The sequence below is a fragment of the Schistocerca cancellata genome, chromosome 3 (assembly GCF_023864275.1).
Source record: "Schistocerca cancellata isolate TAMUIC-IGC-003103 chromosome 3, iqSchCanc2.1, whole genome shotgun sequence".
Lineage (NCBI taxonomy): Eukaryota > Metazoa > Arthropoda > Insecta > Orthoptera > Acrididae > Schistocerca > Schistocerca cancellata.
The window spans coordinates 658,956,926-658,973,061 of record NC_064628.1 but is presented as its reverse complement, the minus strand read 5'-3'; the positions used below and the strand labels follow the sequence as shown (position 1 = coordinate 658,973,061).

Sequence of the window (16,136 nt, the reverse complement as noted above, 5' to 3'; positions counted from 1 at the left end):
TTGTGCGAGGATTTAGAGAAGGAACTGCAGTGCGGTCTTCCTATGTGAAACAGCTTTGGAAAAAGGTGTTTAGCATTTCAGTTTTACGCGTGTCATCCTCTGTTTCAATGCCATCATCATCCCAGACTGTCTGGATATGCTGTTTCGAGCCACTTACTGATTTAACGCAAGACCAGAACTTCCTAGGATTTTCTGTTAAGTCGGTACATAGAATTTTACTTTCGAATTCACTGAACGCTTCAAGCATAGCCCTCCTTACGCTAACTCTGACATTGTTTAGCTTCTGTTTGTATGAGAGGTTTTGGCTGCGTTGAAATTTGCAGTGAAACTCTCTTTGCTTTCGCAGTAGTTTCCTAACTTTGTTGTTGAACCACGGTGGGTTTTTCCCGTCTCTCACAGTTTTACTCGGCACGTACCTGAATAAAACGCATTTTACGATTGCCTTGAACTTTTTCCATAAACACTCAACATTGTCAGTGTCGGAACAGAAATTTTCGTTTTGATCTGTTAAATAGTCTGAAAGCTGCCTCCTGTTACTCTTGCTAAACAGATAGACCTTCCTCCCTTTTTTTATATTCCTATTTACTTCCATATTCAGGGATGCTGCAAAGGCCTTGTGATCACTGATTCCCTGTTCTGCGCTTACAGAGTCGAAAAGTTCGGGTCTGTTTGTTATCAGTAGGTCCAAGGTGTTATCTCCACGAGTCGGTTCTCTGTTTAATTGCTCAAGGTAATTATCGGATAGTGCATTCAGTATAATGTCACTCGATGCTCTGTCCCTACCACCCGTACTAAATACCTGAGTGTCCCAGTCTATATCTGGTAAATTGAAATCTCCACTTAAGACTATAACATGCTGAGAAAATTTATGTGAAATGTATTCCAGATTTTCTCTCAGTTGTTCTGCCACTAATGCTGCTGAGTTGGGAGATAGGTAAAAAGAGCCAATTATTAACCTAGCTCGGGTGTTGAGTGTAACCTTCACCCATAATAATTCACAAGAACTATCCACTTCTACTTCACTACAGGATAAACTACTAGTAACAGCGACAAACACGCCACCGCCGGTTGCATGCAATCTATCCTTTTTAAACACCGTCTGTGCCTTTGTAAAAATTTCGGCAGAATTTATCTCTGGCTTCAGTCAGGTTTCCGTACCTGTAACGATTTGATCTTCGGTGCTTTCTATCAGCGCTTGAAGTTCCGGTACTTTACCAACGCAACTTCGACAGATTACAATTACAATACCGATTGCTGCTTGGTCCCTGCACCCTTTGAGGCTGTTGCCCATTCTGTACTTGCCCAAAGCCATCTAACCTAAAAAGCCACCCAGTCCACGCCACACAACCCCTGCTACCCGTGTAGCCGCCTGCTGTGTGTAGTGGACTCCTGACCTATCCAGCGGAACCCGAAACCCCACCACCCTATGGCGCAAGTCCAGGAATCTGCAGCCCACACAGTCGCAGAACCGTCTCAGCCTTTGATTCAGACCCTCCACTCGGCTCTGTACCAAAGGTCCGCAGTCAGTCCTGTCGACGACGCTGCAGATGGTGAGCTCTGCTTTCCTCCCGCTAGCGAGACTGGCAGTATTCACCAAATCAGATAGCCGCCGGAAGCCAGAGAGGATTTCCTCCGATCCATAGCGACACACATCATTGGTTCCGACATGAACGACCACCTGCAGGTGGGTGCACCCTGTACGCTTCATGGCATCCGGAAGGACCCTTTCCACATCTGCAATGATTCCCCCCGGTATGCACACGGAGTGCACAATGGTTTTCTTCTCCTCTCTTGCTGCCATATCCCTAAGGAGCCTCATTACGCGTCTGACGTTGGAGCTCCAAATTACCAGTAAGCCCACGCTCTGCGACCGCGCAGTAACCCTTGGGTACCTTCGCACCCTCTAGACATGTCACGAAGACACGACTTCTTTAGGTACCCTACTTGACAAAAAAGTAAAGAACCCGGAAGTAGGGAAGGAAACGGAATGAAACTTCGCTGATTGAGAAGGAACGTGATGTTATTTCAGCGATTACAATATAGAGTCAAGTTTAGAAAGAACTAGGCAGTATCTATGACCCCACTTAGCAATATGACGAAGCATACCTTCTGGCATACCATGCTCTCATTCTGTTTGGAAAATCCGTTGCATCTCTTCCGGGGGAAAGCTTGCCTACAGCTGTTGAAAATATTCCGTATCGGAAATTGGCACTGGGGTGGAACTGACGTTGGAGCTATTCCCCCACGAGCTCCATTGGGGACAGGTCTGGAGATTTTGCTGGCCACAGCAGTACAACAACGACGCACAGAGTTCACTGAGACACATAACATGTGTGGAAGACCATTCTCCAGTTGAAAATGGCACCATGGTACTTTCGTATAAAAGGTAACGCTTGAGGACGCAGGATTTCCGTGACATACCCTTCTGTCGTTAGAGTTCCTTCAAACACAACCAGCTGCGACCTGAAGTCGTACCCAATAGCTCCCACATTACGACTCCAGGAGGCCTGTGCCTCTTCAAAACATTGGACACATCTGAATATTGCACGATTCGACCAGCCGGCCAAATGGAGCCCCTTTCAATCTGACAGTTGCCGATAACACTTCCTTACAAGAGTACGCGACCTCTCTGTTTCCCTCACAGTGGTTGCTCAGTATCTGACTGTTCAAGCCCGTTATATAACCTACAGTCCTGATAACAAAACTAAACATGAGTAACACTATTGCACTCTGATGACCGATACATCTGTCACAGATAACTGCAAGTCTAATCATTTACCTATCCTCCAAAGTATGTAGGTTTAGTAAGTTAAATTGACATCCGACCATGTCTTCATGGATGTCTCACTTTTTTTTTCAGGCCTAATACTGAATTTTATGAACAGCTATATAGCTTACTGAAACGAAAAACCTCTGTAGTCTGCTACTATAAACCTATATCATTCACCGTGAAAATAAAATTGAGACCCCCTCTGTGACCGAGCGGTTCTAGGCGCTTCAGTCTGGAACCGCGCGACCGCTACGGTAACAGGTTCGAATACTGCCTGGGGCAAGGATGTGTGTGATGTCCTTAGGTTGGTTAGGTTTAAGTAGTTAGGTTTAAGTAGTTAGGTTTAAGTAGTTCTAAGTTCTAGGGGACTGATGACCTCAGATGTTAAGTCCCATAGTGCTCAGAGCCATTTGAACCATTTGAAAATAAAATTGTTTCTGCATCCTCAGCATACTGGATAAAATAATATCATAAGCAGCCATCTGCGCATTTGCACGTATTGTGGTTCAAAAATGGTTCAAATGGCTCTGAGCACTATGGGACTCAACTGCTGTGGTCATAAGTCCCCTAGAACTTAGAACTACTTAACCCTAACTAACCTAAGGACATCACACACATCCACGCCCGAGGCAGGATTCGAATCTGCGACCGTAGCGGTCGTGCGGTTCCAGACTGTAGCGCCTTTAACCGCTCGGCGACTCCGGCCGGCACGTATTGTGGTCTTCAGCAAAAGTATGTTACTGGCCTTTTGTTTGTCTCATTGTATCTGTCTTTTCTCAACTTTTGGAAATCTGCAAAGAAACTATTTGGGCCGGCCGAAGTGGCCGTGCGGTTCTAGGCGCTACAGTCTGGAAGCGAGCGACCGCTACGGTCGCAGGTTCGAATCCTGCCTCGGGCATGGATGTGTGTGATGTCCTTAGGTTAGTTAGGTTTAATTAGTTCTAAGTTCTAGGCGACTGATGACCTCAGAAGTTAAGTCGCATAGTGCTCAGAGTCAGTCAAACTATTTGGTCTACCTACCACTCATTCATCTGGATGTATCTCCTGCCCAGCAACAATTCATTTTCATTACATTTCACCATATCTTTTACATTCATCCGTTTTATGGATGTGCATCGGTGTTCCATGAGTGTAAAAGCCAGCGACGTTCGTCGGCGTCTTATTCGATCATAAACTGACGTGGACACCTGGTTACTGTAGGGTCTGGGGAGCTGACAGAGTGCGACTATTGTTTTGTATGTCTTCTATGTCATGTTTATTGGATTACTTGTCGTGGTGGTACAAGGAGTTAGGTTCTGGTCTAACCAACAGTCACCAGTAATTCGATTTGTTTTCCAACTTCCTATGAAAAGAGTTTGTGGGCTAAAAAATCGTATATTGTTCACCTACACTGCCTTACTTCATTATTATCATCTATATTTATACGATATTTTCTACTCACTGGCGAACGACAAGGCCATTCGGGATCGACATGAAAGTTGATCTAGTAGCATTTGATGTAGACCAAATACCAATCTTAGCTACGAGTGGGGGCAACGGCTACTCTAGCAAAGGTTATTTTGGTTCTCCTGGAATAGTAAAGAGAGAGACAGTACTGTGGAAGAAACCTGTTTTGTAACAGACGTGCGAAGAAGTGCCTCTTACGCTCCCCCATATTTGGCAAGATGCTTCGCTCCTTTCTCTTAGAGTGAAACCATCAGTGTTCAGTGCTTGTGACATACAAATTACAGTAAACCATAGTTTAATCGAATTTGAATGTCATAAAAGCAGCTGGCAATTAGATGAATATGACAGATTTTAAGGTTTAGTGTTGTGTCTGATTAAGACAATTGATTTTAGTGCGGCTTACCTCATAGACGTCCACAAAAATTTATGCAAACTTTCCAGGGTATTAAAATTTCCATTTATTGTACGTAGAATACGATGATATTACAAGGAGGATATGAATCATTCCTAAAAACATAATTTTGTAACAATATTAATTGATTCATTGTTAATATTGTTAATAATTAACATTAAAACTAGTAGGACTATTGACGTCATCCTTTTCACTTAATTTTTTAAATTGTATTCTCCTCCAACTTTTTACTCTACTCAATCCAGAAAGCTTCAAACAAAATTGTCAATACGTTGCGAGATATAGGTATAAAATATTCACCAACGATAATTTATTTATAAATATATTAATAAAGCTAGGTTGACAGCAAAAATTAAAAATCCGAGCTAGAAGTTAATGAGATCAACTGTGATAACCCTGGTGGACCTCAATAACAATTATTATAACCAGTCATAAAGTGCACTTGTCTAATACTCCTCAAAAGTGGACAATAACGAAATAAAGTTAAACTTTAATGCCACCCTCTGTGTGTTTCATAAGTATGTATACAAAATTTTGAGAGAGATTCATCACACCAGACTAGAAAGAAAGTCAGATAAAGATTCGTCCAAAATTACTCTATTTTAAGGCTTTAATGGAAGTTTGATATTAATATTTTCATTGATAAGGTCAACAGCTGAAGTAGGTAAGCAATAATTAAAATTCATTTCATTACATTATCGACTGAAGTCAATCCACTCCTGCGCTCATCGTATCCTTGATGACAGGGTACTGATAGTGAAACACGTTTACATTTGACATTTCCATTTGCATTTGCACTGCATGTATCACATACATAGTAGTAGTAGTGAGCTGCCTAGTTAATGTTCCCTTTAAGCGTAATAGGATATACATTTTATGAGCAGGCAAATGCGATTTTTATACAAGCCTACACGAATAGTGAGACTGTATCAAAACGCAGACCCGTCAGAAGAGAGGCAAGTAATACACCCTTTACTGGGTTTACAATAACTCTAGTCAGATATGATCCATTGTACCAGAAATGATGGGTCGAGGTAGTACAAGATTTACTGGCACACCAGACCACAATGTATCCAGTAGGCTGTCGAAGAGTATTCAAGTATCACATCGCCAGAGTGTATTTTAGTATAAAGATATTCAGTGAGATCCCGTCCATATAGATCAAAATATTCGGGGTCTATACATATATGAAATAAGTAAATTAATAGCTTTCTTTATTGAGCATTCTTTTCGGTAACTATCTGAGTAATTATCTGACTATTTAGATTCAGGGATTGAAAATTCACGATGACGGCACAAGAAATAGCAATACTCAATGAATAATAATCTCTACTCACGATTCCCATAACTGTTATTCTATGATGCACAGTAGTGTGCAATAAAAGTTAAATGCAGCTATTTAATATAACTGAGATAGCAACTCAGTCTACCAAAGTAACGGTCTTCTCGCTAACTTTACGATTTCAATTTTAGCGATTAGCATGCATAAATAGTGGACAGTATTTTTACGATAGTTGATAATTAATGCAGCGTTTTCTTACGTATAAATTGTCTCTTTGCATTGGAAACAATCATGAATAATTTTACTTTCAGTCAGGAATGACTTCAAGGAAGAAAAGTAAGATGTATTAATGAGGAGATTATGTGGCAGAAACTAAAAAACATGAGACGACAAGTCATTTAGTGAAGGTATAAATCATGTATTTGAGAATGAACTTGGATTTAAATTTGCGAAGAAATGAACTCGTGCTCTTCCTGACGCTCCACTCACAATTCTGCACACAATTAGTTTAGAAAATTTTTTAGCAGAATTTCGATGGTGGTTCCTTGCCGAGGGCGACTACAATGGTTATAGCTGGTCGTGATGGTAACTGCTGCTCTCTTGGTCACGGTGATGGCGTGGCGCGGCAGAAAGAGATCCTCAGTACGCACGGTGCTGTAAGCATTTTCTCTCCTTACTGATGACCACAGAGTTCGTGTTGTCTGCACCAACGACGATGTTGCGTAGCTGCATCGACCACAGTGACGCTGCAACAAATAACATTAACAGATTAGCATATGTGTCGTATTGATTCAGTGTAGAAGCCTAAGTCTTGTTCGGACTGTCAAAGCCCTTGGAATAACAGTGCGCCAAAAAGGTAAAACTGTAGGTAATAGTTGACTGTCAGAATCCGATGTCTAGAGTGATTATCTCTTTAGGACCTTTTATGATTTTTCATGGAGCGTAAATATTGAGTCTTAAGTCTGAATGTTTAGTGTAGATGTGTGACTGTTGACATCATTTGGCCCATAACCACCGACAGCGTGACGTTTAATTACTTGGCAGATGGCGAAGTTTGTGTTATCATCCTTGACAGTGGAGCACACTCTAGTGATGAGATGTAAGCCATCACTTTGGGTTCCTCTACCGGGCATACACTGGCAATGATGTAAGTAGGCTGTTTATGTTTTCTTTATGTAAGTTTGCTGTTTATGTTTTTTATTGGCAACGTTACATAGCACTTTGTATGAAAATCACTGGCTGTGCTGTGTGCAGTATGTGGCTAGTTTGCATTGTTGTCTGCCATTGTTGTCATGAACTGCTATAGCTGGATGCGAACAGCGCGTAGCGCTGGGCAGTTGGAGGTGAGCCGCCAGCAGTGGTGGATGTGGGGAGAGAGATGGCGGAGTTTTGAAAAATGTCATGAACTGCTGTATATATTATGAATCTTGAGGTAAATACATTGTTTGTTCTCTATTAGAATCTTTCATTTGCTAAGACTATCAGTAGTTAGTGCCTTCCGTAGTTTGTATCTTTTATTTAGCTGGCAGTAGTGGCGCTCGCCGTATTGCAGTAGTTCGAGCAACGAAGATTTTTGTGAGGTAAGTGATTTGTGAAAGGTATAGTTTAATGTTTGTCAGGGCCATTCTTTTTCAGGGATTTTTGATAGTCAGATTGCGTTGCGCTAAAAACATTGTGTGTCAGGTTAAGCACAGTCTTGTACAATTGTTCTAAGTGGACATTTCATATGTATAAATTGTTCTAAGGGGACGTTTCATATGGCGACCCTGCCAGGATTCGAACCTTGAATCTTCTGATTTTTTCTTGTAGTTTGTGTATTTAGTGTAGCTTTTGTTTATTGCTAGTGCGTAATTGTAGAGAGAATCTCCTTTGTAGTTGCAGTCTTTCATTGTTGTAATGTAAAACAGTTGTGGCATGCATGTAGATTTGCAACAAGTATTTCGCAGCTGCGCTTGTAATTAACTACATATTATTTTCAGTGCTATGTTAATGTGTTCTCTTATTTTTGCTATTCAAATTGTGCTTTTCTGTGTTATCGTGTGAAATATTGTCACAATAATGGCGTGTGAAAAACGTAACACTCGGCTCCAAAGTAAAATGAGAAACGACAGTGAAGACGAAAGCAATGTGTTAGCGCCACTGTGTAATGAGTTAACTAATGTTCAAAGTAGTAATTTGGTAACTGTGCATAGGGAAATGGAGCGGGCGTCAAACAATGGCGTAGACAGTCAAACAGGTAGTGAACAGGGAAGCATTATCGATCGATCGGTCGGCAACAGCTCGCCTCAGGAATCCGAAATGATAGGACACAATTTTGCAAATACTGTAGATTCAGGTTTTGCGTCCTCACCGCTTTCTCAAATGAGTCAAGACACATTTCCTGCTTGTCAAAATGTGAATGTTGCTGGTGCAAATGCACTGCCGAAAAGCGTAGAGGAACAGATTCCAGACACTAATGCATTGTTATTACAATTAATGCAACAAATGGGACAAAATCTTCAAAAGTTAGACACAATGGAACAACACCAGAAACAAACACAGCAACAGTTACACACAATGGAACAAAATCAGAGACAAACACAGCAAAAGCTTCAAAAGTTAGACACCACACTTGAACAAACACGTGAAGATTTAACTACTGAATTACATAACATTGAATCAAAATGTCAAAAAGTCTGTAATGACGTAAAAACACAAATTTGTGAGCATTTTCAGCCTATTTTTTCGCGGCATGAAAATGCATTACAGAATCACGAAGCAGCCATAAAAGAGCTGCAAACTATTGTTCATGAAAATCACGACACTTTGCAAGCTAAAATTGACTCAGTTGCATCTACCGATTCGGTTACGCAACTGGCAAAAACTCAGGAAAACTTAAAGAACACAGTAGATTCGATTTCAACACAAATGGACACTCTGAAACTTGGTTCAGAAAAACACACTGAGGAAATGTGTTCACTATCGGAGAAAGTAGCTGAACTTTCGGATCAGGTCACTAACTTATCTACAAAGGTAGATGATGATCTGAATGACACAAGACCCGTAGCCTTCACTGACACAGAAGAGTATGAACAAATAAGAAAATTCAAACAAAATCAGAATCAAATTAATACGCAATACAAAAGAGAAATGCGGGAAGTACAAGATCAGCTGACACAGGTAATACAAGAATTACGTATTTCAGAGGACACTCGCGCCCCAATAAGGGAAGAGGGGCATATAAATACGGAAAAGCCACAAAATAATAACACAGGGCATTTCGGTAATTATGAAAGCAATTGGCAAGGTGCACCGAATTTTGAGATGGAACCGCCGACACGACGTAACAATGAGCGATATGTGACTCGCCGACATGATGACTTTGACTATAAGCTGTTCATTACTACACGTAAATTCAAAACATTCAAGAATTCTGCCAACGACATTCATCCACAAGCGTGGCTCCATCAATTCTCTCATTGTTTTCCTCCCAACTGGTCATTAGAACACAGATTAGAATTTATGTGTGGCTACTTGGAGAATGAACCAGCTGTAAGAATGCGATCGGTCATTCACGATTGTCACAGTGAAGGAGAATTTTACCATGCGTTCCTCTCAGCATATTGGTCACAAGCTACACAAGATCGCGTAAAACATAGCATCATGATGATGAAACACTTTGAACAATCTGAATTTTCCAGTCTTGTCAAATATTTTGAAGACATGTTGCACAAGAATCAATACCTGTCAAACCCATACAGCCCCTCAGAACTCATCCGCATTTGCTTAATCAAACTGCCCGAACATTTGAGACATATTATTTTAGCAGGACGTTGCAAAGACGACATTGAAGCTTTTCAGGGATTGTTACAAGAACTGGAAATTGACACAGACAGTCGCGGGATGCGAAAACAGGAAAACAATCATTACAGGTCACATCCGTCACAATTCCGTGACGACAGAAACAATAAATGGCCACGACAAACCTATTCATACAACGTAAATCGTGACCAAAACAGACACCACCCATATGACAACCACTGGCAGAGTAATAGTTACAGGGAAAGATCACCTTTCCGCGGTAATGACTATCACAGAGACAATCAGAGAAACAGACAATATGGGAACCAAAATAACTATTATCAAGGGAGACAGAATAACTTTAGACGCAACGGTCCAGCGCGTAGTTACGATTCAAGGAGAAATTCTCCACCATGTGACCGACAAGAAAGAAACTATGGAAACTACCGACATGACGACAGACGATATGATCGTAACGACAGACCTGAATTGCATCAGAACTGGCGAGTTTTAAACAGAGCTGGACCCTCTCGGCAAGGCGAATTTGTGGAAGTTAGGCCTCCTAATCCCAGTAACGGCGCGCGCCAACAAAGAAACAGACAATGAGTCGCACCGCAGGCAGCTGCGTGCGCCGGCTGGCTCCGAGAAAAATAACATTGACGCTAACCTTGAGCAAAATTCCCGTATTCTTTACCGACGTATACCACATGATAATTGCGTTAAAGTTGAAACTCTGCGTACTAGGAAGAGTAAAGGTTTACACCACATTTCTCATGTAAAACCATTTATTGACAGATAATCTGCTTTTTAACTTAGTCGTTGCAATTTTCACTTCACGCTACTTGTACAATTTGTCACACTGAGAAACTGTTAACATGCAACATTTTGGTTTGCTTGAGAGTGGATTCAGGATTTGAAGTACTTTCTGTGAGATTCAAGATGACTTAGTATTTGGTTTCTTTGACAGCTACACGATTATATCACGATGTTACTAATGAGTGACAATTTACAATGTTGCTTTTGCGGTGTATCTGTTTTATATCTGCACAGTTTTTTCTGAATTCTTCTATAAAGTGAGACATGTTTTAGTGGTGACTTTTGTGCTATTGCTACAAGGAGACAGCCTTTTCCGTAGGACAACAATACGTTACAGCACAGTACTTTCCTCATCACGGCAATAAGCGTAATAACTAAGTTATCTATACGCAAAGCATTTCACTTTGTTTATCATGAGGTAAGTACATTGACTTCTGCAGAACTTAGCTTTCGGAGGACAATGACTACGACACTTCCCAGAGATTATCTTACAGCAAGACGCACATTTAGCGCTACAGGACACGTATTTAAGTGATTAATTTGTGAACTGTTCATAATTTTTTTTGAAACCATTGTGATACTATGAGAACTCTGAATGATGTATTTGGTAAGGGAGTATGATTTTAAAGTACGTTGGAGGCAGATGACACTTTTGACATGAGCAGAGAATTTTGTTAGGTTTTGAAATTATTGGAGGAAGCTACGACGATTTTGAGATTTGACTGAGGTTTTATGATGTTATTTTTACGACGGCGATGTGTATTATGCTGTTGAGGTATGTTTATGTCAATAAAATTCTTGACCTGTGAAATGTTTTTATATGAGACTGTCACTGTAGCGGAAACTGCTGTCGTAAATATTTCCGTAAGAAAGTTAAGTGACCACCTACACATAATGCGACGTGGGCACCCAGGTGTGTCAGACACCTGGAGAACAAGCCTTTTCAGACGCTCAGGTAGAAAAGAAAGCCATTAGGGTGTGCCAGAGGCACAGGTGGAAGAGAAGGACAAAAGGAGGCCATTAAACTCGCTGTTGACAATTCTTTGTAGAGGGCATCGCTAATGCGACACGCTCGTTACTTGAAAACATATGATTTTTGTAATGCGTTGTGGGCACACAGCTGTGTCAAACACCTGGAGAACAAGCCATTAGGGAGTGCCTTTCATCGCTAATGCGACACCCTCGTTACTTAAAAACATATGATTACTCGCACTTTGTGCTAATTACTGAAATGCTTATGAATTGATGGGAAATATTCGTACATCTGCACACCTGATTATGACAAGTGTCTTTTTACGAGAGTTGAGAGCAATTAACTTATGAAACGAAATGCCACATGACTATTGAATGATATTTTTATGCTTTGCTTTTCGTAGTTGCTTATTTCATTTGATATCTGGTTTCCAGCTGTGTTACAGCATTGCTTTGATAAAATAAAATGCATTTGATAATATGAACTCTTTCTGTCAACAGATCTATTAAATAATTATTTTATGATCCACATTCTTTAAAAAAGGAGCACTTGGAAAGGAAAGAACAATAAGAAGGAACTAGTAACTGGACACATAGTTTTCTTTTCAGGTACATGGTAATATTTTTTTTACAATCAGTTGTTATGGTGCACCACTTTAATTACATAGACATTAAGATGTGAATATGCTTTTCCCTTGTCTGCATTGTTGTTTTTACTGTAATATTTTTTCTGCTTGCGCTATGTCATGTTTAGGTATAAGTTGCTGCTGTTTGCCAGGCATAGTGTTACTGAATTGTACTTTGTGTTACTCTTCTAAGCTAGTTTTTCTTGTTTCCTGCACAGTGCCTTATATTAGTTGTAATATTGCACTTGCTTTGCTAATTTATGCTGCTAGCTTTGCCAATTTGCATTTTTTGTCATTTCTGTTTGTGTTGATTTGTTGTCATGCTGCATTGCCTCGTCCCTTGGTATATATATCTGAGCTCAGTAGATTTAAGTTAGCTTAAGAGGGGGTAGACTATATAAGAAACTGACTATGGAGAATAGGTAAAGAATGCATTGCGAAGAAAGATTTGGGCCCAAATGAGTATGGTACAATCAGAAATAATTATTTTGAAAGAAATATGAATAGAATACGGGAACGAGGTATAGGTAGGATTTTCTTGGAAATAAATGATGAGGTAAGCAATGTGTGAACATATAAATACAGAAAGCATGCTTAGATAGAATTTTTTGGTGGAAACAAAGGATGAAATACGAGGAAAGATATACGAAATGAAGTTTTGGGGTGGACTGCAGTACCAAATGTTACACTGAAAACAAACCCTGTCCTTTCCTTTTGTGTTATCCCACTATGTGTTTGTGTACCCTTGTGTATTTGTGTTTTTCCTGTCTTTATGTGTTTAGCTGATGAGAGCTATGTTGTAGAATTTTTCTAATACTCTGTTATTTTCTTTGTAAAGATGCTTAGACTTTATTTATTCTGTTTTGTTTTAATTCTCATGTGTGAAGTTGACGTTTCAAAAGTTATTCTGATTTTTTATGTATGTACTCATGTCATCATTCCTGTAACACTGATGTATATGTTTATTTCTATTCTTTTGTAAAGCCCCTATTACTACAAATATTATCTGTATTGTTATGTTTTTAATGATGTATTTTGTATCTTTGTAATTGTATTCTTATGTTATATAATTGTAATTGACACCAGTTCATCATATTATTAACTTGTAAGCATTCATTTCACTGCACACATTCTGTTGGTCATAGTATATGGACAATATGTGAGAAGTAGGGACTGTTAGTGTTTGCACGTGTGTTACTAATTCAGCAAGGGATTGGATAACAGCATTGCTGGTTCTAAGGACAATTCCCAAAAACTTTGTGCGTGCACAAGTGGTGGTTTATGGACTTGCTATCTTCTCTGCAAGACTCTTCGATGGTGATTGTGCACCTGCACAGTCGCAGCAGATGGCTGCTGGCCATCTCTACCAGGACTACAGTGGGTCTACACCTTTGCTGACTCACCAGTACCACAGTTTCTACAAGGACTACAGTGGGTCTACACCTTTGCTGACTCACCAGTACCACAGTTTCTACAAGGACTGCAGTGGGTCTGCACCTCTGGTGGCCCACCAATACCATACTCTCTACCAGGACTGCAGTTGGTCTGCTCTGTGATGACCTATCTACCAATATTCGTCAGAACTTCGAATGACTCTGCTGTGGGTTTGCTCCATTGTGGCCCATTACCTGTCAGCATTTCAAGAGTCAGCACTGTCTTTCCGTTGGAAGGACAACACTACTTCTTCAATACTACATGGAAATCCACTACTTCTGTGTGCAATTTCTTTTACTAATGAGAAACTGTAATTACTATTATGATGAACAATCTGGACTGTCTTTATGGACTGTGAGAAAATTTTAGCTGTTGACCAACATTGTATTAATAAGTGTGTGCATTTGATATCTTTGTGATTGTAATTATGAAAAATTTTTTCAAATCTGTATTGGCCAGTGCCCAACACCATTTGTAAAATTTTTTGTGGGGAGCATGGGGGCTATGTAAGTAGGCTGTTTATGTTTTCTTTATGTAAGTTTGCTGTTTATGTTTTTTATTGGCAACGTTACATAGCACTTTGTATGAAAATCACTGGCTGTGCTGTGTGCAGTATGTGGCTAGTTTGCATTGTTGTCTGCCATTGTTGTCATGAACTGCTATAGCTGGATGCGAACAGCGCGTAGCGCTGGGCAGTTGGAGGTGAGCCGCCAGCAGTGGTGGATGTGGGGAGAGAGATGGCGGAGTTTTGAAAAATGTCATGAACTGCTGTATATATTATGAATCTTGAGGTAAATACATTGTTTGTTCTCTATTAGAATCTTTCATTTGCTAAGACTATCAGTAGTTAGTGCCTTCCGTAGTTTGTATCTTTTATTTAGCTGGCAGTAGTGGCGCTCGCCGTATTGCAGTAGTTCGAGCAACGAAGATTTTTGTGAGGTAAGTGATTTGTGAAAGGTATAGTTTAATGTTTGTCAGGGCCATTCTTTTTCAGGGATTTTTGATAGTCAGATTGCGTTGCGCTAAAAACATTGTGTGTCAGGTTAAGCACAGTCTTGTACAATTGTTCTAAGTGGACATTTCATATGTATAAATTGTTCTAAGGGGACGTTTCAATGAAAATATTTCGTACTGTCTAAATTAGAATAAGTATACCCGTGACAGTACTGCCGATTGGTTGTAGAATTATGGACATTCTTAAATGCTTGCGTTATGACCTTTTTGGAGAACTTCAATTTCTTCTACAGAAATAACCATGGATTTCACGAAAAGAGCTGACGTGGAATTCAGCTCCTTCTGTTTGTGGCTGACGAAGTCTCTGAGCCAGACGAAGACGCTAGTCCTGTTTCAGAGGCATCCTCTCGGTTCAAGGACTTGGCATTGACGAAGGGTGGGGTTACTGGTAGTTGGAGGCTCCAACGTTAGGCACAAGATAGGGCCCCTTAGTGATACAGCTACAAAGGAGGGGAGGAATCCGGTGTATACTCAGTGTGCATTCTGGGAGGGTTCATGCCAGATGTGGAATGGGTGCTTCCGGGTACCATGAAGGGCATAGGGGCAGCCAACTGCAGATGGTGGCTCATGTTCGTACTAACGACGCGTATCGCTTTGGATCGGAAGAGATGTTCCCTGGTTTCGCGCGGTTAGCTGAAGTAGTGAAGACTGTCAGTCTTGCTTGCGAAATAAAGGCGGAGTTCAACATGTGTAGCATCGTGTACAGAACCGACTGTGGTCCTTTGGTACAGAGCAGAGTGGAGGGCCTGAATCAGAGGCTCAGACGGTTTTCTGAATCTATAAGTTGCAGATTCCTCTACTTGCTCCATAAGCTGCTGGGTTTCCGGGTTGGGTTGAGTTGGTCAGGAGTCCACAGATAGCGGCTGCATGGGTAGCAGAGGCTGGGTGGAAGGCACTGGGCGGACGGTTTGTTAGGTTAGAGGGTCTCTGGAAAGTGAAGAAAGGGCTTCAGTTTCAAAGGGTGTGGGACGAATACAGGAAGAGGGTAGACATAGCAATAATCAATATTGTAGTTGTAAACTGTTGTACATGTGTTGGAAAAGAATCTGAGGTCCAAGTACTAGTAGAATGCTCTGACTCTCAAATCGTTATACGTACGGAAACGTGGTTAAAGATGGAAATAAGTTCAGCCGAAATTTTTGCAAAGGACCTAACCGTGATAGGAAATGACAGACTATGTACAGTTGGTGATGGAGCGTTTATTGCAGTCAGAAGTAGTGTACTTTGTAGTGAAACTGAAGTAGACAGCTCCTGTGAGTTAGTGTGGGTAGTGGTTACCCCTGACAATCACATTAATAATTGGTTCTTTTTACCGACCCTCCGAATCAGATGATGCAGTTGCTGAACAGGTCAAAGAAAAATTTAGTGTCATTTCAAACAGGTATCCCACTTATGCAATTATAGTTAGAGGTGACTTCAATCTACCCTCATTATGTTAACGAAAATACACGTTTAAAGTCGGTGATAGGCATAAAAGGTTGCCCGAAATCGTACTGAATGCCTTCTCAGTAAATTGTTTTGAGCAACTAGTTCAGGAGCCCACTCGAAGTGTAAATGGTGGCGAAAACATGCTTGATCTCTTAG

At 40.7% G+C, this 16,136-nt stretch overlaps 1 protein-coding gene across 2 annotated transcripts in view; it reads right to left on the bottom strand.

The window, feature by feature from the left end:
* Positions 1-4,697: 4,697 nt before the first annotated feature.
* LOC126175626 (sialin-like) overlaps positions 4,698-16,136 on the bottom strand; it is a 100,428-nt gene continuing 88,989 nt past the window's right edge. For both annotated transcript variants that reach the window (XM_049922510.1, XM_049922511.1), the window contains exon 9: positions 4,698-6,656. The gene's annotated coding sequence lies outside the window, so the exon portion shown is untranslated. The remainder of the gene's footprint in view (positions 6,657-16,136) is intronic.